This window comes from Peromyscus leucopus, chromosome X, assembly GCF_004664715.2.
Source record: "Peromyscus leucopus breed LL Stock chromosome X, UCI_PerLeu_2.1, whole genome shotgun sequence".
In the NCBI taxonomy this organism is placed as follows: domain Eukaryota; kingdom Metazoa; phylum Chordata; class Mammalia; order Rodentia; family Cricetidae; genus Peromyscus; species Peromyscus leucopus.
The window spans coordinates 4,097,732-4,123,810 of NC_051083.1; the positions used below are offsets into that span (position 1 = coordinate 4,097,732).

The 26,079-nt window shown below is 38.8% G+C and overlaps 1 protein-coding gene across 6 annotated transcripts in view; it reads right to left on the reverse strand.

Annotated features, from left to right (window-relative positions):
* The window catches only part of LOC114700701 (zinc finger protein 431-like), a 66,557-nt gene that overhangs the window by 28,231 nt on the left and 12,247 nt on the right, over window positions 1-26,079 (reverse strand). The gene's annotated exons all lie outside the window — the stretch shown is intronic.

Sequence of the window (26,079 nt, forward strand, 5' to 3'; positions counted from 1 at the left end):
AAACCTTAAATTAAAGCTACTATCTTCTAGTAAGAAATGTGCTAAGAAAAAAATTGGGGCAGGAATGGCTACATATGTTGTGAGTTATAAACATAAAAAGGCAATAGTGTAAAAACAAGCATTAGGATTGCATAAATAGTTTTACTAGGCTGAATTAGAGACAAGGAGCTCTCTTGGATTTTGGCTATGCTTAATTTCTTGTTCATCACCTTCTTAACCCAGGTCCCCTAAATTCACAGAAAACACCAAACTGATCCTTAAAGTCAAACAGGCTAAGCAAGCCTAGTGCTGTGACAGAGCAAGGCACAGAGTTTTCCTCCAAGGAACACAACCTGTTCTCAGAGGCCTAGAAGAACACACTCTGGGGCTGCAGGAAAACTTTATTCCTTTACTTGTATTTTTCTAGACATTCCTGTTACATTGTTAATGCTATAGAAAAGTAATTATAACTTTACTTAAAGACACATAGTGTCTCCCTACTTCCATAGGACTAAAAATGTATCCTGAATTTAAGTAATCTGAACTTGAAAATCCTAACTTCTGACCGAAAACTAAAAAACATCTATCCCAACGATTATCTACTTGTAAGCAAGAGCTACATTTGTTAGCAGATTTTACATTTGCTGGAATACACAAGCATTTATTTAGACATTTATTAGGGGAGAAAATAACTGGAAGATAAATGATAGTTTCTGGACCTACACCTGTAATTCCAGCTCTTGGAATGTAGCAGGATTACCCCATGTGGGACCAGCCTAATCTATATAGATGAGTTCCAGAAAAGCAACCCAACAAAACTAGCTCAGATATATTGATTAATTCATTAATTATAATTTTAAAAAAAGGGAGTCAGAGGTAGGAGGATCTGTCTATGAGTTCAACATCAGCCTGGTCTACATGTAATTTCTAATACAGCCATGGCTACAAAGAAAGAATGTGTCAAAAACAAAACAAAACAAGGTCTATTTTTGTTACATCAAAATATTAATATCCTTTATTATTTAAGCCTAAAGAGTTACTAAAATTTCAGTGTCTCCAACAGTCATGGCCTTTTATGTAACGATATAGATGCTAAATGATTATTCTAAACCATTAATAATAAATACAAAAATATTTTATGTATCCTCTTCTAATAGGAGCCAAAGAATTCCAGGTATCATACTTTTATAAAATATATTTTATGGCTACCAGAAAAAGACTTGTTCTATGAAGTCAGAAATTTTCCAAACATCCTGTTATGTCATACAATAAAGAATAAAATTTGAAGAAAAATGTAATCTTTATAAATTTATTCAACACACATATTCTAAGTGTTCTTTAAATACTAATACTGGTTATGAAAGTTTCTGTGTGTATATGTGTTTCTGTGATATGTGTATTTCTGTATGTTCGTGTGTATGTTTTTGTTTGTATATTTGTGTGTAGTTTATGTGATTTGTGTCTATTTGTGTTTGTGTCCTTATGTTTTTGTGTATGTTTGTATTTGTGTTTGTGTGTGTTTGAGTAGTGTGTGTATGTATCTGCATGTGTGATGTGTGTGTGTTATGTGTATGTTGTGTGTATATTTGTGTGTGTGGAATAGAGAGAAGTATTGTGATCACTGTGTCTGTTTGATGTGTGAGTGCAGATACATTGTACACCTCATACTTAGGAGCTAATGGACAAATTTCAGGACTTGCTTCTCTCTACCATGGGTTCCTAGGAACAAGCTTATTGCACTTATACAACAAGGTGCTTTGACCTGATGAGTCAACTCAAGATCTCAGGAATATATATAAATAAGCTTTATAAAGTAACTGGGACACCTAAAGTCAGTGCAAATATACTGTGTTGTGTGATAGCTTTTCAAACATAGAAGTAACTCAGGATTACTCCTGAACCATCTTAGGTCAACTTCATGAGAGGGGAGATTTTATTGTGTAAAATAATTTTGTCTAAAGCTAAAATTACTCAAATTCACAGTATCCACTGGTCTATGCAGTTGCTAACACCAGTTTGAAACTTTTCTATTGCTAAACATTAGCTACAAGTCTTTGCCACAGGGCAATGTTGGCAATTTAAGTTGCATAAAAAATTATAATACCATTCATTAGTATAGGCAAGTGAGAGGAAAGTCTTTATACTTTAAAATATACAGAGCACATGCACTAGCAAATTATCCCTTTAGTGTGGAGATTTTACATAGTGTTATGTTGAGAGTTCCTGTCTGTGAAACTCTCTAGAGCTGCAAATTACAAATATCTGCATTACATCATTTTTATTTAAGATTCCATTTTCTAGGCTCCTTTTCCTAACTTCTTTGATTCAGAGTAACTCAGATGGTGTTGATTAAGCTAAAGTAAGCTCCTCTTGCAATCCTGACAAGCAACCAAACTTGATTACCATTACTCCACACTTTTTGAGTATTTCAATTACACATATCATCCACCCTCAATTCTGGAATGGCACAATGTATGTGAACAAATGCCCACAGTCTCTACAGATTCTGTTACATAGCTCACATAGGCTGAAACACTTTCATTTCTAACTGTAAAAGAAGCAGTAAACTTAGCTCTTCTGACCTAACACTAACTTTCTATGATTTGTAAGAGTACAGAGCATATAATCCCAGCACTCAGAAGCTGGGAGGAAAGATGCCATGTATCAGTGGCCTCCCTGGACTACATTTAAAAAAAATGACAATACAATTCCATTTAGGATAATAAGGGCTAGCATAAGTGTGGGAGCCCATTCTTGGGTTCCTCGTGGCTTTACTCAGCAGATCATCCGCATAGAGGATGAATCAGGACCACAGGCCTGAGTGCAGGTGTCTGAGATGCTCTGCATTTGGCTGTGCTGGGGGAGGAGGTCTTTTGCTCCACCCCTTGGCATCTCTATAAAAACCCTGGAGCAGAGACAGTCAGGGGCCCATTGGAATAGGTTCCAGGCCCTCTCGAGGCTGTCCTTTATTTTTTTTATCTGTTTATCTCTGCAAGATTCTCTGTAATAAGTCCTTCTATCTAATATTTCCCACTGCTCACACTCAAGAAAACTCAGGGGAACTGTGGGGTTGGTGGGTAAATGCCCCACAGAATGGTGCCATGAACAGGGACTAAAGAAAAAAGGAAAAATGGGGACTAAAGAAAAAAAGGGGGGACTAAAGACAAATGAACAGGGACTAAAGACAAAGTAATAGGGACTAAAAATCAAGGAAAATAAGTTTTATTACAGAGTTTTTGGCAGAAGTGCTGAGTCAGCCCTGCCAGTGGAAAGGCATGCTGGTGTTATGGGAAAAAAATTACATATATATATATATATATATATATATATATATATATATATATATATATGTGTGTGTGTGTGTGTGTGTGTGTGTGTGTGTGTGTATACACACACATTATTGAGAGGCAGGGGTTTTAAGCTCTGATTTCCTTAGAAGCTAGTTGTGGGGTTTTTGTTGTGGTTTTTCTTTTTTTTTTTGGTTTTTCGAGACAGGGTTTCTCTATGTAGCTTTGTGCCTTTCCTGGAACTCACTTGGTAGCAGAGGCTGGCCTCGAACTCACAGAGATCCACCTGCCTCTGCTTCCCAAGTACTGGTATTAAAGGCATGCGCCACCACCGCCCGGCTTTGTTGTGTTTTTCAAGGAATTATGTTTTCATTTGGGGTGACAGAGTTTGCAATAATGTTTGTTTTACTCATTTGGTTTTGGTTTTTTTTAAACCTAGATCACAGACCCTAAAGAGTGCAAGCCAGCCTCATCCCGCTCCCTCTGTCTAAACAGATACAGAAATGTCTGAAACATGTCCCTGCATATAGGAGGACAGAGGCAGTCCAAGTACCTCAGTGCTGAAAAAATTCTAATCAAAATTGAAACCACTTTTGTAGGAAAAGCATCATTGATGGAAAATCCTACATGAACTATGGGTTCATGCTGAGATGCCCACCAATTCTCCCTTTCTTAATGTGTCCCATTCTTACCCAGCTAACATGAAGAAATCAGTGTCTGTGGAGGAAATCCAATGGTTCGGTGTCCGTGAATCCCTCCATAGCTTGAGTGCTACTGGCTAAGTTATGAATTAGCACTAGTGGGTTTAAATAGTTTTCCTGACTCTTTCAAAAAATAACTACATAAGTGCTTCTTGTGGCTGGGTGAGAAATACTACTTTGCATAGTTTTGCTTGTCTATCTGCAGATATTATTGATGTACTATACCAAAAAAAGTATTTTTATGTTTATAAAGTATAATTTTTAGGTTCACTTAGAATATATTTTATTTAATTTAAAATTCTCTTGGCATACTATTAAACACAGAAACTCCTTTCAAACCAGAAAAGAACTACCTTATATTGGACATTCATCATTTGCAGTCTCTGCTTTGATGTCTGCCATATACTGTGCACAGTATCGTGTTCACGAGTACCCTGTGGAGTGGGGGCTGATTCCTGACTACAGGAGCCTATGACTACTTAGGCTTTTGGGCTTGCAATCATATTGAATGTATGAAGACTGAAATAAAATCAAAACCTTATTTTTTGTACAGTTTTGAACTTTATACTCAGAACTGACAACTCCCCAGCTGTGAGGAGCGCTGTGCAGGATGTAAATCTGCCTTTACCGTGGATGAGTTGATACAGTATTTTTGCATCTGTGGGACCTACTCTTTTGTTCAGTAGTTTGAACTATATATAAACTGTACAATCTGTAAAGTTTTATAGAATAAATATTCAGCTGTGAAAACTGGTTAAATAAAACTAATATTTCTTAACAAAAAAGAAAAAAAAGCTCTTCTTTGAGCTTTTGGGAAAGAAAAAGTTTCCTATGGAAGTTTTTGACCTGGGGACAGCTGAAATGCTAAGTCCAAGTGGCAGGAGAAAGTGTTTTCTCCCTGAGGCAAAAATGGGGGTGTAAGAAGTCAAAGTTTAAAGTTGGGAAGTTTTGGGAAAAGTTGGTCTTTCTCCTGGGGAAAAAAAATCTTTCTCTTAAACTATAAAGCTTTTCTTGGAAAATTTGTGGGAAAATCTCTCTAAAGCCTTAATCTTTCTCAAAAGCTCTCTTAAAAACTTAAAAACGAAATCCTTTAACTTTCTCAGAAGGACAAATTAGAATCACCTGAAGGTATTAGAATGGGGACCACTTGTGATTAGCTCTAAGGGAAAACAACAAACCTCTTAAGACAGCCAAAACCTCTCCAAGTTCTTTCAAGCATTAAAAATCCTCCCTGAAATGCAGGAGGAAAGGACAAGTTCCTAACAACCTCTTCTAAGCTCTGTCTCTTCAAGCTAGTAAAAGATGGTGGGTCAAAGTCCCTTGAGGGAAATGCTTGGGAGAGTGTGGGTAAAGATCTACAGAAAGCCCAAAAGGTCAGGAAACTTTACCTAAGAAAAGCAAAAAAGCCAAGCTTTTCAGTTATAGCTGAGGCATCAAGGGTTATGTTTCTAAGTGAGCATCTTTGGAAAAAGTGCTCCTAATCGTCCTAATGCAAAGATTCCCAGAAGCATTATATCCTCTCTTCTGACTAAAAACGCAGAGGTGACTGGCCAGTGTTTCTGAGTTGGAGTGCATTTTGGATATACTAGGGTTCCTGCAGTTGTAAACTTCCTGGAGCACAGAGCTGAGGCAGGAAGGTGCAGGACCCAGGGGAAGACTGCTAATGAGCAAACAAAGCTAAAGCCAGTGGGAACGGCACAGTTGTCTGCTTTCCTACAAGTCCCACGTTGATGGGTCCACAGCTGCAAAAAAGAAATCTGAGAAAAGCTTTCCTGGCTGGGCGGTGGTGGCGCATGCCTTTAATCCCAGCACTCGGGAGGCAGAGCCAGGCGGATCTCTGTGAGTTCGAGGCCATCCTGGGCTACCAAGTGAGTCCCAGGAAAGGCGCAAAGCTACACAGAGAAACCCTGTCTCGAAAAACCAAAAAAAAAAAAAAAAAAAAAAAAAGCTTTCTTATCAGAGTAAGGACCTTTCTGGGAAAACAGTAAAGCTGAACTGTGTCTGAAGCAGTCATGCTGCTGAGTTAGAATGTTGTCTGGGGAAAGAGCCCAGCCAGGGCAGAACAGAACTATTCAGGTGTAAAGCTTTCTTTTCTGTCAGAGAAACCATCTCTTTGAGAAAAGCTTTGTTTCAACTGACTCCTGATGAGATGAGGGAGTGTAGCCCTGAAGGGGGATTGCCTCTGAAATAAGCTTTGTCCTTGAGCACCCAGACAAGCAAACCCAACCCACTGGGGGACTGGCACACGTGAAGCCTGATGAGGTAAAACACCTGTCGTAATGGGAGTTTAGAAATGGCAAAAGCCTCCCTTGTTAGGTTTTTCAGTCTGTATGCAAACCACACAGACCCCGAAAACAGAAAGGGACAAAAAAACCCTACTTTCAGTAGCAGGGAAAGCTGCCACTGTAGTGTCAGAAACTGTTTCTAGAGTAGAGGGGAAAAAATGAGACCAAACTGGATACTGTCAGGGAGAAAGTCTCTGAAGAAACAGAGGGGACAGATTCCTCCCCAGAAAATGCATGACCTGACAAAGCTGCTAGAGTTTGAGGCAGATTCAGGGGGAGAAAAAAAGCCCCTACCTCCAAAGGCAGCTAGCAGAGGAGCAGAGCTGCAGACAGATAGCTGAAGCTCTGCATCTGGGGGCGGGGGAAAGGAACAAGCAAAATAAGAATAAAATCCGTGGGAGAAAATTTCTGAAAGAGCTATGGAAAAGGTCTGTTGTACATGATCGTGTTTTTCACTGACTGGCTAAGGCAAACACAAGCCCCGAGGAAAGTTGCTATCAGAAATGCCAGCCTCATTGCGCTCTAATGAGGCAGGTGTGGTTCTGATTTGGGACCAGTGTCTGATGAAGGAGAAACACTTGTTGAAGCCAGCTGAGGAGAGACCAGAAATCTCCCAATGTGCCATAGCTGAAAATGTGAAATGCTTGTTCAAATCTCCCATTGCAAAAGCAAAAAATTTTGTTCAAACCTCCCAGGCAACAAGAATTTGTATGCAAGTCTGGTAAAAGAGAACCAGTTGACTCTCAGACCCAAAAAGAACTATGGGAAATGACTTATATAAGGGAAATGATATAAGAGACTGATATAAGGGACTGATATTATTATGGACTGATATAAGGAAAATGCATTCTGGGAAAGTTTTTCTGCTAAAGATGGTGACATTGCCCTGAAACACTTTTGGCAGCTCGAAAATAAGTTCATGGTAAATTTAAAATACAGCTTTTAAAAGATTAAGGAGGAAAACCATCAGAGTTTGTATCAGTTCCTATAAACAAATTGAAAGGATACGGAACTAGGTGCTTAACAGTTTGGGGCTCCATTGGTAAAATGCCTTATTTACCCTAACAGCTGTGCAAAGTTTTTATGGTAGTTGGATGACAAAAAGCTACCTATAAGAGCAAACAAGCCACTTTAAAATCCTTAAAACAAAGGAAAGCAGTTTATACACTGAATGTTGTCTTAAACTTATGTAGCTAGAGTTTTCCTGCCTTGCCCACAGTCAGGACAAATCTTTGTCACCCGCCAGTCCCACAGCCTCTCAGACCCGACCAAGTAAACACAGAGACTTATATTGCATACAAACTGTATGGCCGTGGCAGGCTTCTTGCTAACTGTTCTTATAGCTTAAATTAGTCCATTTCCATAAATTTATACCTTGCCACGTGGCTGGTGGCTTACCGGCAACTTCACATGCTGCTGGTCATGGCGGTGGCTGCAGTGTCTCTCCGCCTCAGCCTTCTGCTTCCCAGAATTCTCCTCTCTCCTTGTCCCACCTACTTCCTGCCTGGCCACTGGCCAACCAGTGTTTTATTTATTGACCAATCAAAGCAATTTGACATATAGACCGTCCCACAGCAAACTTATGTTGAAATTAAAAAAAGTTCTTTGCCTTTTGAACAAACTGCCTGCAATGAGTAATTCCTTTGCGAGTCTAATAAGGCGACAAGGAAACAGACATTGAAAAAAGAAATGACTGCTTTATAGATGGGAAACAAACTTCAGGAAATCTAGCTGTCACAAAAAATAGTTGCTTCACCTGAAAGTTCCCTATAAGAAACCAATGCTAAATATCACAGCTGCTAATAACATCAGGAGTTAAAGCTAATGAAGTGAAAACACTAAATCCTGAAAATGCTTTTTCTCAGAGTAAGCTAATGAAGGATATGTTTCATGAAAGAACATCTATGTTCTTGACTCCTTTGAATAGTAACAGTCTTGGTGAAAATATTGGAACTAACAACAATCAAGTCAACATGTTTCAACAAATTCAAGATGTTATTCACAAAAGAAAGCTGCCATGCTTTGTGGGCCATGTTAGAGCTCACTGCAGTCTTCCTGGTTGTTTAGCTGAGGGTAATGTGAAATAGAAAAATCCCTGCTTGGAATTATGGAAGGGTCGCGTTCCTGTGTTATTATGGGGTTGAGGACATGTTTGTGTTTTTTCACAAGAGGAGAATGAAGCTCGGTGGTTACTGGAGCGTCTGGTAAGGAGCGTGGAACTAAGAAAAGTCAGCTCCAATGACATTTCCTATAAAGGAACCAAAATGAAAGTGGCTCGATTAGTATTTCTGAGGTTTTGTCACTGGTTAATGCAAATAGTGAGAAAATAGAGTTCAGAGCTGTGCTGCTTTTGGCTTTACTAGTTCCTTTAGAAAAATACTTTATATCATCTAATAGCTGTGCAGTATTGGTGACTAGCTTTACAGCGGCTAAATACAGTAATTTCACCCTCAGCGTGAAATTAATTTTTTCGGTAGAACAAACCAAAAGTACTACTGTACTAGAAACATTTGTCTGAATTGAAGTACTTAGGGGAACTACTATGAATTTGGGTGAAGGGACAGCCTCTAGTTAAAAACTGTCTACCGCTGACAGTGCATCTCTGATGGTTCCAGAAAGGCTGAGAGAACTCAGCAACTTTGGAGTGTGGCTTCATCCTGGGAAGGTTACAGTTCCCTAGCAATGACTATCACAATTCTATAACAACAGCACTCACTAAATCCCAGTGCTTTATAACAAAGCTGACTATAAACTCTAAACTTTAGAAATTATGTACATACTTCCTGTCTAGTTAAGAGAATCTTTCTAATAGAGATAGTGATAGTTAAGAGTAAGAAATAGAAACAGATGAAAATAAGATATGTGAGTTTGTAAAAATTCTGTCTTGTTAGATCTAGTGTTAAGAAATCTTTAGGTGTTTGCTAAGTTAAACGTATGCTAATGGTAGCCCTATATAAGTTTATAAAATAGATTTATAGAGTTTCTTTAAGAATATAAGCTTGCAAGAAATATCTAAGGTAGTCTTAAGATATGTAGTAATAAGTTTGTAAGAAGTAAAGATATTAGTTGTAAATGTAAGTTTAAATAAGATAAGAAGTAATAAGAAATATATTTGCTAAAGTAGTTCTATTAGTTTCCTTAAGGAGTATAAATAAGTAGATATTAATACATTATATGTGAGTTTGTAAAATGTAAAGGTGAATGTGAGTCTGAATGCTTTGCAAGGCAAAAAATGTTATATGTGAGTTTGTAAAGTGTAAATGTTAAGTGTGAATCTTTGCTTAATGTATATGGTAAAAGAACCTGAGACACAGAAGTTAGTGTCCTAGTAGACTGCAAAGTAGGCAGTCTGAATGGTTTCAAAAGCTCCAGAAGCCACTAAGAAGCTAAGGATGGCAGATGCCAGAACCAGCACAACAAGGAATCCACAGCTGGAAAATCAACGCAATACAGAAAAACCTGAGCTAACATCAAAAACAGTGCGGTTTAAAATATTACTGTAACTAAAAAGGTCTCCAGCTTAAGAATGAAAGTTGCAGATATGCTTGTTTTAACTAAAATTGTTAACTACAAAATGTTTTGGTTGTAAAACGTCTCTTCATATTTGGAAGTGAAAGCCTGATGCCAGAATTTACTTTTTTTTGAACTTAAAATGAGATAAAACTACAGAAAGATTTTGGTTGTAGATTCCTTCATATTTGGAAAGCTAGTACAAGAATTTATCATTTGAATTTTGAGACTTAAGAAATGAAATGAACAATCGAGATTTCATTGCAATGGGACAATTTTGAGCTTACTTATAGTAATGACTTAGGAACTGTTTTCTGGAATTGGGTTAAAAATGGAACTGTTTAAATGAAGAAATGTATTGTTTCTACCTTGACTCAAGATGCAGTTTTGTGTATACATATATGCTTGTGATTCATGTATTGTGCTGTGTTAAAAATGCAATTGTTTTGTTGAACTGTTTATGTACAAATGGAATTATGTACAGAACTGGTTTTGTGTTACAAATGGAACTGTTTAAACAGAAAAGTTTGGGTTTTCTAACTAGGCTTGAGATTTTGCTTAAAAAAAATGAAAAGGAGAAATAATATTCCTTAGTCTAATTTCAAAAATTGTTTGAGTGGATTAATGTCATGTTTTGTTAGTAAGAAATGAAAATGGGGTATACTAAGAGACTACTTTTAAAGTGTAAAGAGTTTCATTATCAAACTTCTTTTGGATGTTTTGCTAAAAGTTTTCAAAGTGTGTTAATGGTTAGATTGAAAATATCCCTTTTCAATATGGGTTTGTAGGAATTGTATAAGTTTGGGTTCCTCTAACTAGGTTTGAGATTTTGTTTAAAAAATTATAAAGAAAAGGAGGAGTTATTTATGAATATTGAAAAGGAGTTCAATCAGGAGATTGAATTAAGTTTGTAGAAACCTATTGATATTAAAGCACCCTGGTTTTGTGGAATTAAGGAAATATTCAAGTTTGATGTGAATACATCAAAATTTTTCCTACATTCTGTTAGCAAGAAAATTAAAATGATTGAGTTAAAGTGGTAAGATGGAGAAAATTGTTAACTATATATAGCACCATATATGCTAATTCAAATGGTTCGGTTAAGAGTTTGTTTTGAGTTGTAAGACTGAGAGAATTGTGATTATGTATAGCAATATTTATGTTAACCTGTTAATGGTAATGATGAAGCTAAGGGATTCTTTAAGTTTGTAGTTGCCTTAAGAGTTTTTGGTTTAGAAAGGGCTTGAGGCAGCTAAGACTGCTGTAGTCACCTTGGACCTAATTCAAAAGAGAAATGCCATCTTTATCATCCTCTACTCCATACTGGGAGGTATAACAGCTGTGGAGATTGCTGTAAGCCATTAATAGTTATTTTTTATATATTAAGAAGGGGGGACCTGTGGGAGCCCATTCTCGGGTTCCTCATGGCTTTACCCAGCAGGTCCCATAGAGGATGATTAGGACCACGGGCCTGAGTGCAGGTGTCTGAGATGGTCTACACTTGGCTGTGCTGGGGAAGGAGGTCTTTTGCTCCACCCCTTGGTGTCTCTATAAAAACCCTGGGGCAGAGACAGTCGGGGCCCATTGGAATAGGTTCCAGGCCCTGTCAAGGCTATCCTTTATTTTTTTATCTGTTTATCTCCGAAAGATTCTCCACAATAAATCCTTCTATCTAGTATTTCCTGCTGCTCACACTCAAGAAACTCTTGGGAACTGTGGGGTTGGTAGTTAAACGCCCTGCACCTAAGAATTTCAAGTTCTTTGCAACTAGAATATCACTTTCTTGGATTTCTACTCTGTTTCTGTGATTAATTCTCTAACCAAAAGCAACTTGAGTAATAGGTTGTTTTTTCATTGTTGTTGTTTTGTTTTGTTTTTTGGTTGTTACATCTATGCCATAGTCCCTTCTTGTGGGAGCTTAAGATAGAAGCTCAGGCTAATAAAGGAAGGTCAAATATAAGGAGGCATTGCTTCCTGGCTTTTCCTTTTGCTTTGTCACTGTCTCATCCTATGCCAGCTCCCTTATCCAACCCAGGACCACTTTCTTAGAGATATTGTCAACTCAGTGGAAGAGCCTTCCAATATCAATCCAAGTTACCACGATCTCTCTCAGACATGGCAATCAGATATTTTGACCTAGACAAATTCTCTACTGATGTGCCCTCACATAACTCTAGGCTATCACAGCAGAAGCTAATTAGGAAAAAGACACAATAATGCCGAGGACAGCATATAAGATGCCTGACATGCTACCAGAAGAGATTAGAGATGAGGAACCCAGGATTGTGGACCATCAACCCTCTGTGCATTCCCCTCCAGATCTTCTGGTTAGCGTGCCTCTAGAGGGCCAAGGCAAAAATGCCTATGTGTCCCAAGGTTATGCTTTATGGCATGCACATGTCATGTTCTTCTGCATATACTTACTTTTTGTAATGCTAGTCTTTTTTTTCTATCTGATTTTCATGCTCTGTGTTCCTAGATCAATGGTGATTCCTGTGATACAGGAAGGGATTGAAGTAAATTTCAGGAGAAATTATACAGCGATGAGCACCCAGGCTGGGCTCAAGACAGTTATGCAGGTCATGGGAAAGAACCTGCAGCCTGGGGAAGCTTCTCAGGCTTGGATAAACTCTACCCAATGTGTGGTCAACAATAGCACATGGTATGTTGTGTATGAACACACTGGATTCAAATTGGCCAAGATGAATAAGTCAGTTTCTGAGGATATTCCAAGGGCATTATGTAAAACTTAAAACCCTATGGGGTATTGGCTGGAGACTGTGGATGGAGTAACATATAGATGGGATGACAAAGTAAAAGTGTGGGAACCTAGAATAGGAGAAAAATAGTGGCCTCCACCCAGGAAGGGAGATGGCAACTTTAATCCAGATATTTTGATTCATCCTGAGGGAGAGTGGAGACAATGTGGCAGTGATTGGAGTGATTGCTGCAAGTTTTATTGGGTTCCTAGATTGAAAGGGGCTGCCAGGAAAGGTGGGCTTCCTTTCAAAGACGTTCTGAAAATTGGATCAGTTCTTCCTTGGAATTATTGGGATAAGAAGGACAAAAGTTGCTGACTTGCAGGGATAGATCTTATCTGGGGTTATTTTGGTCCACCAGTCACAGGGCTTGGTGTTTGCAAAGGACTGAGGAGGAACTTAGGTGAGTGCAGGGGTCTTGAGATTAGAGCAGGCTATGTGAGAAGGAAATGACTGCCTGGTATATTAACAACTGTTTTTACTGCTATCTTTTTTTGTGAAATTGCATGTTGCTAGCCTCTGGGTCAAGTGCTCAGAAGATTGTATAATCATTAATAATAAAAATTGATTATGCTTGCTTTGGTGTTAAGTCTGGGATAGTTCCTGTATTTAGGTAAAGATGATGAAGAATATATTGAGGAAATGAATACTCTTTAAAACAAAACACAAAATGTAGCATGAATCTTAAAAGTTCTTATTAATAAAATCAAACTTGAGGCCAGTTATTGGGGTGAACACTGGAAGGTCAGAGAATGAGAACAAGCCACAGCCACCTCACCTTGCCTGTTTCTCAGCTGATCCTGTTTCCTCAGACTGGAGGCCTCTGAAATCCTCATCCAGAATGGGTCTCAGCTGAATTGCTGCTCAAAAGCCTGAATGCTTAACCAGCCAAATGCTTCTAGTTTCTGGTCCTCACGCCTTATATACCTTTCTGCTTTCTACCATCACTCCCTGGGATTTAAGGCTCGCTTTCTGGGATTAAAGGCGTGTGTCACCATGCCTGGCCATTTCCAATGTGGCCTTGAACTCCAGAGATCCAGAGGGATTTCTACCTCTGGAATGCTAGGATTAAAGGTGTGAGTGCCACCATTTTCTAGCCTCTATATCTAGTGACTGTCTGTTCTCTGATCCCAGATAAATTTATTAGGGTACACAATATTTTGGGGAACACAATACTACAACAAAATAACAGATTTTTAATGTATCAGTGTACACCTAAAGCAATTTGTTTAGTTCTAATTGTCTTATCAGTCATAAGCATTTTGAAAACATGTTTATTCCAAGTTTGATAATGCTTGTGCATGAGAGAGAATGTTCTCCATATGTATCCAGGATCTAGAATAGTAGATAATAATAAGCCTCTCAACCTGAGTGTTGGTATCAGAACTCAGGTCATTCTCAATAAGAATATTTGTTGAGCCATCTGCCAAAAACAATAACATGTTTTATCCAATAAATCGAAAGTCTTTTCACAAATTAACAACAATAGGAAAAACAAAACCTAAATAAATAAAGAAGAAATAAATGATTCTTACAAACATGATGCATCAAAATGAAGACATTCCTTATGGTAAATTTGTAGCATAAAAATGAATACAATCCAATAACAATGCTCAACAATGTATAACAGGATAGCTGATTGCAAAGCTACTTTCACAGTGAACACACTCAAAGTGATCCAGGGATTATGAAAAAAAATGTACACAGATTGATGTAATATGACCTTTATACTTACCATAAAGCTACAACAATCAAGAATGAGTGCAATATTTGTGAAAGAATGGAGAGGATAAAGAGAAATACCAAGAACAAAGGCAGAAAAATATTGTCAACAATAAATCAGAGACCAAAGGAAAAGTGTGATCTTGACTGGTATTACCCAGCTACCTACAATTCTATGTGTATAGAAATTAAATAAGCACAGAGTTTACAACTACCACAAAATTAACACTAAGGGACCCTAGAACAATTGATTCTAACCCTCAAGCTACTTATATTTCTTCCAAACACAGAAGTCCCATGCTCTAGAGCCCTCACTGCAAAAAGAGATGATCTCTTGTTATGGCTCTGCAGCCCTTTATCTCTCCTTGTGTTTTCAGGTAAACTCAGCCCCACTGATGCCCAATCCCAAAGCAACATAGAAGGATAACTTAAAATCTGCTTTCTGTCACATGAATTATGGCACAAGATGTGAATTCTATCCTATTTACCTGCCCAACACCATGCACACCTGAGAAACACATGTAGCTCAGAAACTCCTTTTGTCCCCTAAAACTAAACTTTGCTGAATGACACCATTGCAGCTGGTGGTATCAGAAAGTGAGAAGCATTCTAATCATGGACTACTGAAATACAATTCACACCACAATCTTTCTACCATTATTGAAATTGCTGAAAACACTTATAAGACAAACCAGAAAGTGGAATGCAATATTCAGAACTTCTAGAAACCAGTCATTCAGTTTCCTAATGTGTCTTTCAACTGCAAACCAAAAGCTTGCCTGTGGGTGCACACTGGACAGTGATAGTATAAGCACCATATCCTCTTATGCCAGGACTGCAGTCTCCCCCTACCCATGAAATGCATTCATAGAGAGGCTCATAGTACAAGGACCACTGCCCAGTTCACCACATGGACCAACAGAGCCATAGTCTGGCTCATGGTCCATCCAAATACCAACAGAAATAACAGCTCAACACGCCTTCTCTGAACACCCTCTACTCACCACACTATAACTTGCCATCTTCCTTACAAATCATTATAGGAAAAGCATAGGATAATCCAGGCAAGAATTCACAAGCTACCTGCCACTCTTATTACTGATTGAAAAGCATTCTTAGCATCCCTCATTGGATATGGCCCCCCAGGTGTGCCTCAGAATATTAGCAGCTCAAGAACTGCGTGATCAGAGATAAAATGATTCAGAGAGCAGTCATTGGAGCTCTATCCTTCCAGCCCAGCAGACAGGGACCTAGTCTAGAAAGTTTCTATTTTTTTGTAGACATTCTTGTATTTCCCTAGAATATATCCTGTTCCTCATCCAAAACACAGGTTCTTAGTGTGCACAACCCATTAGAAACTCAATGTGCTGTTCCAGACAACCCTTTGCCTCATAGCTTGGAAATTGTGTAGTCAAACAAATGTCACATTCACATAGTAACTGTTGTTACTGCATAACTGATCTTAAAGAAAACCAGGCAAAAAAACAAACAAAAAAACAAAAACAAACAAACAAAAAAAAAGGCCATATATTAGAAAACAATGGGTGGTCGTGGTATGATTAGAAGGAAGAAAAGAGAATATGGATATGATGCAGTTATAAACTCCAAAAATTATTTTGAAAATTTGAAACAGACTTTATGGTCATGTGTTCCACAGTACAGACATTTGTAGTAGATCACATGAAAGATTTCTGAAACCTGGATAAACCCCCAGCTCCCATCCAGCCCAGAGCTTCCATCTGGTCCAGATGTGAGTGTCTGGGGTCATACCCAGGGAGGCCTGCCCCTAGGTCCTATCCCTGGGCCCCAGCTGTTCCCAGGAAAGACCTACCCAACTCAGGCCCCAGTTGCAGACCAGAAGACAGGTCTCCCACAAGAAGGTTCCCCTTCCCCAGGACCCCCCAGCAGATCCTATAATCTACACACCCTGCCTCCACACCCATCCACCCAAGATTCCCTCCACTTCCTGAGAATTGGAGACCAGCCCCTAGCTCCCATCTGATCCAGAGCTCTCATCCAGACCAGAGGTGAGTGACTGGGGTCATACCCAGGGAGGCCTGGCCCTAGGTCCCATCACTGGACCCCAGCCATTCACAGGGAAGACCTGCCCAATTAGCCCCAGTTGCAGGCCAGCAGTCAGGGTTCCTGCAGGAAGGTTCCCCTTCACCAAGACTGCCCACCGGACCCTGCAATCTACATGCCCTGCCTCCACAGCCATCCGTCTGAGACCCCCCACCACTTCCTGAGACTTAGAAACCATCCTCCAGCTTCCATCTGGCCCAGAGCTCCCCCATCTGGCCCAGAAAGCTCCCATCCAGCACAGAGAGCTCCCATCTGATCCAGAGAGCTCCCATCTGACCCAGAGAGCTCTTATCTGGTGCAGACAGCTCTCATCAGGCACAGAGAGCTCCCATCTAGCCCAGAGAGCTCCCATCTGGCCCAGAGAAAGAGAGAACTCTAGTTAGACAAAGAGCTGTCATTGGACCAAGAGTAAACTCAGGAGACAGGGAATCTGCCAGCCCTGATTAGACCAAGAGTGGCTTTCTGAGAAGTAGAATCCACCACCTCTCATTCGACCAAGAGAGACTTCCTGAAATTCCAAATCTGTCAGCTCTGACTGGACCAAGAGTCCTGATAAAACCAAGAATGAACCGTTGAGTAGATGGGCAGATGTCAAGGCAGAAGTACATACAACAACATAAAGAGCAATACAGCATCACCAGAACCTAGACCTTTTCCAAGAGCAAGACCTGAACATCACAAAGTGGAAGAAGCAGAAGAAAGCAACCTTAAGAATAGCATCATGAAGATACTAGAAGTCTTTAAAGAAAACATCAAAAATGAAATTGAGGAAAAGATAAACAAAAAAGTGGAGGAAATCAATAAGAAAAATGAGAAAAAGTCAGAACTCTATTTTAAAAAAAAAGAGGAAAAGACAAAGCAGAAGAAAACAATAAATCCTTTAAAGAAAACCATGAAAAAGCAATGAAACAGGCGAGGAAAACAGTCCAAAGACCTGAAAAGGGAAATAGAAACAAGGAAGAAATAGAAACAGGAAGAGGGAGTGCTGGAAATAGAAAATCTGAGTAAACGAACAGGAAACACAGATGTAAGCAAAACCAACAGAATACAAGACATGAAAGAGAGGATCTCTGGTGTAGAGGATACAATAGAGGAAATGGATTGTCAGTCAAAGAAAATACCAATGCCAAAAAAATTATAACACAAAATGTCCAAGAAATCTGGGTCACCATGAAAAGACTAAATCTATGAATAATAGGGATAGAGGAAGGAGAAGAATACCAACTCAAAGGCACAGAAAATACACTCAACAAGACCATAGAAGAAAACTTTCCCAACTTGAAAAAAATGCCTATAAAGATACAAGAAGCCTATAGAACACCAAACAGAGTAGACCCCCTCCAAAAGAGTCCCATTGCTACATAATAATTGAACAACTAAACCTACAGAATAAAGAAAGAATATTACGAGCAGCAAAGGAAAAAGGCCAAGTGACTTATAAAGGCAAACCCATCAGAATAACACCTGATTTCTCAACAGAGACTTTGAAAGCCAGAAGGGCCTGGACAGATGTAATGCAGACACTAAGAGACCATGGATGCCAGCCTAGACTAATAAACGCAGCAAAATTTTCAATCATCATAGATGGAGTGAACAAGATATTCCAAGAAAAAGCCAGATTTAAACAATACTTATCCACAAACCCAGCCCTACAGAAACCACTAGAAAGAAAATTCCAACCCAAGGAAGTCAGATACACCCACAAAAACACAGGCAATAGCTAACACCACAGCAGTAAATCACAAAGAAGAGAAGTATACACACACACACACACACACACACACACACACACACACACAACCACCAAAAAATAACAAGAATGAACAATCACTGGTCATTAATTTCCCTTAATATCAATGGACTTAATTCATCTATAAAAAGACACAGGTTAACAGAATGGATACAAAATCAGGACCCATCTTTCTGCTGCATACAACAAATACACCTCAAATTCAAAGATAGACACTACCTAAGAATAAAAAGCTGGGGAAAGTCTTTCCAATCAAATGGTCTTAAGAAACAAGCGGGTGTAGCCATCCTGATATCCAGCAAAATAGACTTCAAACTAAAATCAATCAAAAGAGATCAAGAAGGGCATTACATACACATCACAGGAAAGATCCACCAAGATGAAGTTTTGATTCTGAACATTTATGCCCCAAGGGCACCCACATATATAAAAGAAACATCATTAAAGCTTAAATCACATATAAAACCCACACAATAATTATGGGAGACTTCAACACCCCACTTTCACCACTGAACAGATGTGCCAAATCAAAACTTAACAGAGAAATAAAGGACTTAACTGATGTCATGACTCAAATGGACCTAACCAATATCTAGAGAACATTCCATCCTAACAAAAAAGAATATACCTTCTCAGCACCCTATGGAACCTTCTCTAAAATTAACCACATACTTGGCCACAAAGCAAATCTCAACAGATACAAAACAATTGGAATAACCTCCTGTGTTCTATCAAACCACCATGGATTAAAGTTAGATTTCAACAACAACAAAAACTACAGAAAGCTTACAATCTCATGGAAACTGAATAATGCTCAACTGCATTGCCAATGGGTTAAGGAAGAAATAAAGAAAGAAATTAAAGACTTCCTAGAAATCAAGGAAAATCAATATACCACAAACACAAGCTTATGGTACACTATGAAAGCAGTGCCAAGAGGGAAATTTATAGCAGTAAATGCCCACATAAAGAAGTTGGAGAAATCTCACACTAGTGACTTAACAGCACACCTGAAAGCTCTAGAACAAGAAGCAGTCACCCATGACAAACAGACACCAGGAAATAATCAAGTTGAGAGCTGAAATCAATAAAATAGAAACAGAGAGAACACAAAGAATTAATGAAACAAAGAGTTGATTCTTTGAGAAAATCAACAAGATAGACAAGCCCTTATCCAAACTAACCAAAAAGCAGAGAGAGAGAGAGAGAGAGAGAGAGAGAGAGAGAGAGAGAGAGAGAGAGAATCCAAATTAACAAAATCAGAAATGAAAAGGGAGACATAACAACTAACACTGAGGAAATCCAGAAAAATCATCAGGTCATACTTCAAAAACCTCTACTCCACAAAACTGGAAAATCATAAAGAAATTGACAATTTTCTGGATAGGTATCACATACCTAAGTTAAATCAAGACCAGAAAAATTAATTAAATAGTCCAATAACCCCTAAGGAAATGGAATCAGTAATTAAAAGTCTCCCAACCAAAAACAGCCCAGGACCAGATGGTTTCAGCACAGAATTCTACCAAACCTTCAAAGAAGAGTTAGTACTAATACTCTTTAAATTGTTCCACAAATAAAAACAGAAGTAACATTATCAAACTCCTTCTATGAGGCTACAATTACCCCAATTCTTAAGCCAAATAAAGATGCCACAAAGAAAGAGAACTACAGAACAATCTCCCTCATGAATATTGATGCAAAAATACTCAATAAAATACTGGCAAACAGACTTCAAGAACACATCAACACAATTATCCACCATGATAAAGTAGGCTTTATCCCAGGGATGCAATGGTGGTTCAACATACAAAAGTCTGTCAATGTAATACACCCTATAAACAAACTGAAAGGAAAGAAAAAAACAACACATGATCATCTCACTAGATGCTGAAAAGGCATTTGACATAATCCAACACCCCTTCATGATAAAGGTCTTGGAGAGATCAGGAATACATGGAACATGCCTAAATATAATAAAGGCAATTTTCAGCAAGCCTACAGCCAACATCATATTAAATGGAGAGAAACTCAAAGTGATTCCACTAAAATCAGGAACAAGACAAGGCTGTCCTCTCTTCCCGTATTTATTCAATATAGTACTTGAATTTCTAGCCTGAGCAATAAGACAGCATAAGGACATTAAGGGGATACAAATTGGAAAGGAAGAAGTCAAGATTTCACTATTTGCAGATGACATGATAGTATATACTTGAATGACCCCAATAATTCGACAAAGGAGCTCATATAGCTTATAAACACCTTCAGCAACATAGCAGGATAGAAGATCAACTCAAAAAAATCAGTAGCCCTCCAATACACAATTGACAAACAGGCTGAGAAGGAAATCAGAGATACATCACCCTTTCCAATAGCCACAAATAATATAAAATACCTTGGGGTAACTCTGACTAAGCAAGTGAAGGAAGTGTATGACAAGAACGTTAAGTCTCTGAAAAAAGAAATTGAAGAAGATGTCAGAAAATGGAAAGACCTCCCATGCTCATAGATAGGCAGGACTAACATACTAAAAGTGGCAATCTTACCAAAAGCAACCTACAGATTCAATGCAATCCCCATCAAAATACCAACACAATTCTTCACAGACCTGGAAAGAACAATACTCAAATTCATATGGCAAAACAAAAAAAAAAACAACAACAACAAAAAAAGGAAAGCCAAAAGAATCCTGTACAACAAAACAACCTCTTGAGGCATCACGATCCCTGACTTCAAGCTTTACTGTAAAGCTAAAGTAATAAAAACAGCTTGGTACTGTCATAAAAACTAATACGTGGACCAATGGAATCAAATTGAAGACCCCGACATTAACCTGCATACCTATGAACATACAATTTTTGACAAAGAAGCCAAAAGTGTACAATGGAAAAAAGAAAGCATCTTCAACAAATGGTGCTGGCATAACTGGATGTCAACATGTACAAGGCTGTAAGTAGATCCATATTTGTCATCGTGCACAAAACTTAAGTCCAAGTGGATCAAAGACCTCAACATAAATCCAGTTACTCTGAACCTGATAGAAGAGAAAGTAGGAAGCATTCTTGAACACATTGGCACTGGAGATCACTCCCTAAATATAACACCAGTAGCACAGACACTAAGAGAAACAATTAATCAGTGGGGCCTCTTGCTGTGAGATGTTCTGTATGTCAAATGTGTTACTCTGATTGGTTAATAAATAAAACACTGATTGGCCAGTAGTCAGGCAGAAAAGTATAGATGAGACAATGAGAAAAGAGAACTCTGGAAAGTGAAAGGCTGAGACAGAGAGAAGCTGCCAGCTGTCACCATGACAAGCAACATGTAAAGATATCTGTAAGCCACAAGCCATGTGGCAACTTATAGATTAATAGAAATGGGTTGATTTAAGAAAAACAGTTAACAAGAAGCCTGCCACGGCCATACAGTTTGTAAGCAATATAAGTCTCTGTGTGTTTACTTGGTTGGTTCTGAGCAGCTGTGGGACTGGCAGGTGAGAGAGATTTGCCCTAACTGTGAGCCCAACCAGACCAAAAAATCTCCGGCTACAGCCTCTTGAAACTGAGAAGCTTTTTTAGAGTAAAGGACACAGTCAACAATACAAAGTGACAGCCTACAGAATGGGAAAAGGTCTTCACCAACCTCACATCAGGCAGAGGGCTGATATCCAGAATACGTAAAGAACTCAAGAAATTAGACATCAAAATGCCCAACAGTCCAATTAAGAAATGGGCCATAGAGCTAAACAGAGAATTCCCAAAAAAGGAAGCTAAAATGGCTGAAAGACATTTAAGGAATTGTTCTACATTCCTAGTCATCAGGGAAATGCAAATCAAAACAACTCTGAGATACCACCTTACACCCATCAGAATGGCTAAGATCAAAAGCACTGAAGACAGTTTATGCTGGAGAGGATGTGGAGCAAGGAGAGCACTCCTACACTGTTGGTGGGAATGCAAGCATGTACAGCCTGCTTTGGAAATCAATGGTACTTTCTTACAAAATTGGGGATCAATCTCCCCTAAGACCCAGCTATACCACTCTTGGACATATACCCAAAGAATGCTCAATTATACCACAAGGGCACATGCTCAGCTATGTTCATAGCAGCATTGTTTGTAACAGCCAGAATATGAAAACAACCTAGATGCCCTTCAACTGAAGAATGGATAAATAAAATGTGGTACATACATACAATGGAGTACTACTCAGCAGAGAAAAGCAATGACATCATGAGGTTTACAGGCAAATGGATGAATCTAGGGAAAAAATCTTTCTGAGTGAGGTAACCCAGACCCAGAAAGACAAACATGGTACGTACTCACTCATAGGTGGATACTAGATGTAAAACAAAGAATGACTACACTGCTACTCACAACTCCAGGAAGGCTACCTAGTAAAGAGGACCCTAAGAAAGATGCAGGGATCACCCAACAACAGAGAAATGGATGAGATAGATCTACATGAGCAAACTGGACATGGGGGGGTGGGTAATGAAAGGCAAGTGTTGGGAAAAAGAGAGCTTAGAGGAGTGCAAGATCCCAGATGGATCAAGAACAGAGAGGGAGAAAAGAAAGGCCATGATAAATGAAAACCCCATGGGAAAAGGAAGAAGCAAAATGCTAGAGAGGTCCCCTGAAATCCACAAAGATACCTCCATAATAGACTATTTGCAATGAAAGCCCGTACTGACCTCCTCTGGTGATCAGATGGCCAAACACCCTAACTTTTGTGGTAGAACTCTCATCCAATGACTGATGGAAGTGGATGCAGAGATCCACGGCCAAGGCCCTCTTGAAGCTATGGGAGTCCAATAGGCAAGAAAGATGAGCGATTGTATGAGCGAGATTGTGACCATGATTGGAAAAAGCACAGGGAAAAATAGCCAAACTAGTGGAAACATATGAACTATGAACCAATAGCTGAAGAACCCCCAGCTGGACTGGGCCCTCTGGATAAGTTAGACAGTTGATTAGCTTGAATTGTTTTGGAGGCCCCCAGGCAGTGGGACCTTTCCTTAGTGCATGAGCTGGCTTTTTAGAGCCTGGGACCTATGCTGGGAAACCTTGCTCAGCCTGGGTGAAGGGAGGAGGGGACTGGATCTGCCTTGGCTGAAGCTACCAGGCTGAGCTGAATCCCCAGGGGAGTACTTACACTGGTGGAGATGGGAGGGTGGTGGGTTGGGGGGAGGGCAGGGAGGAATGGGCAGAGGGAGGACAGGGAGATCCATGGCTGCTTTGTAAAATTAAATTAAATTATAAAATAAAGAAAAAGATTACTGAAACCTTTAATCTCTGGGTGTATATCTAAAACCTGAAAATTAACAGTCTCATTAGGCATGGTTAACACATTTTACGAACATCTATATTATTTGAACAACTGTAACTATAGCAATTTGTTTACAAGATAAGGTCAGTCCTTTATCGAGGTTCTTGATTGCTCTTGTCTGTGGAACCCAAGAAATGGCCAATCTGGACATTTTTGAAAATCTAAAATTGATCACCTAATTCCACATTGTTATTCTCAACTGCTGTTGAAGGAGGAAACTCTTAACCCCCAACCTGCCTCTCCCTTTCTGCACAGTGACTTCACCAGCTTCAAAGTTGGTCAATGAACTCAGTTCTTGCATAGGTCTCCCTTCATTTATAATGCTCCACTAAAATCCAGAGAGATTGGAGGCCACTCTTTAACTAATTTATATTTCCTTCTCACTGAGTAGTCAAGGCTCAGAATGGAAGGAGTTGCAGGACTTTTTTCCCAGCACTGGGCAGCAGAGGAAGAATTAGTTGTTCAATTTAATTCTCAATTACATAGAATGAGGCAAGCCTAAACGAAAGGAGACATTGCTCTATACAGAAATCTATAACCAACATTACTTAGAGAGAAAAGGAATAAAACTATTTGATTACCTAGAGACACTGGAGAACAGAAACAGAGATAAGAGCAGTAATGTACTAAAAGAAAGTATTAAAAATGATACAAATAAGTGATCTTTAAAATGATATAAATAATGTATTTTAAAATTAAAAAATCTATATTGATATTTAAATAGAATAGGCCATTCCCTAGTAGAGGGAATATCCTTAATATGTGATAGAAGGATCTTGCCCATATGCACATGTTGGCTTCTGAGATCTATAACTTGACACACTGAGTTACAATCAATGGCCTGTTTTTCAAACTTCTGAACTAATATAACTGAGTCAAGCATGATTGAACATATATGCATTAGAGAACTGTATAACTGCAAATTCAATATTCATTGGCTCAAGACAATCTTCCCCAAATCTACAATCACAATCTGATGTGTGATCATTCATGTGACATAAACATGATGGGAAATTACAAAACAACTCCTACTACCATAATCAGGACATTTTTTTTATAATAGTGACCCTAGCAGCTGATTGCCTTCCCTGCTGCCCCATTCAATGAGCCCAGTAAACAAATTCTGCTATTTGCTCCACATGCAAAACCTTTTCTGGTGACTATATGGAATAGTTCACTATAGCACTCAAATTGATAATTTTAAAACTCTGAGGTGTTACAATCATTTAAGAAGTTTGAAGGTATAGTATAGAGAACAGTGAGGTCATTGGCATGGAGAGCAAGAGAATTGCATCAAGGACACCAGAGTCAGCATAAGACAGCTAGTCTCAGAAACATTTTTCTAACAGGACAGAAATGTAGCTATGCTAGAATTAATATGACTTTCCAAAGAGAAATCACACTTAGAATTTTAATAAAGAAAAATAGCTATAAAAAGAGTATGCATCCATCTCTGGCAAATGCTCAAAGAGGAGACAGCCTGGACATAGTATGTATTCAACATATGCTGTCATCCTTGTTTTTAGCTTCATGCTCCAGGTTGCACTTTGAACAATTTAAATAGAGACATGCAACTTGTAGGTCTAGACATTTGGGCAGATGGGTGAGTTACACAGCAAAAATATTCCCAGAATTGTTTCTTAAATATACCAGTGACCTGAAAACATCAGGTCATTCTTGAGTAACATTGTACTGGGGTAAATGTGACAAAGAATGAGAATTATAGGAAAAGCAGAAGGTAGAAAAGATAAAAGCTGGGTTGGTGATGTCTTACACAAGCTTTGCTGCATATTATATAAGTGTCTTAAGAATAGCATCTTGTATACTACTTCCAAGGGGGAAATGGAAGGGAATGACTTCTATGAAGGCAGGAGAAACTATCACACAATAGGACTCAAAAGGAGGCTAATCAAACAATTATTCATATCAAAAATATCAAAAATATCATATAGTGGAACACAGGGCTTCTCAAGAACATTACTGAGGAAGCCCACCAGTGGTCTTGGGATGATAACCATAGCTCCATGTGGGATCTGAAGGAACCCCACCATAAAAACCCTGGCTCTATACCATTACCAGCTCACCAAAACATATCCCTGATTTCAGGGAAGGAGCTCTGTTATATTGTCAATACACCAGGCCCTCATGGAAAGTTCTCAAAGGCCTAGACCCCAGGCTACTACTAACTCTCCAAAGAATGTTCCTCCTCCCTGACTGAGGGCCTAAATGAAAGCCTTGCTTGATGAGGCCAGTCCTTAACACAACAGTGTTTTTCTTTTCAAATAATTGTTACCTGGTGTCATATTGCTCATCTAGCAGAACTAGGCTTTTCTCAAAAAAACAAACAAACAAACAAAAACAAAAAAAACTGAAACTTTACGGCATACCAGGCCTTAAGGTTGGATATGAGCCTGTAATGCCTCAATAATCAGCTTGTTAGAATCTCATTCTTTGAAAGTTTGGGCCATATTGCTTCTTGCAAATCAACAGTGACTCCTTTATAATGGTTTGGAGACAAATGTCTGTGCAATCCTGATGAACAAATGTGAATCCTATTGTCCTAATCTCTAACAGGCCTGGCAAGAATATACTTATCTTTATGGTGTATTAGAGGCAGCCCTCCCTCAGCTAAAAATTATTTTCTGAGACTTACTATCTCTTAAGCATTAAGTAAAA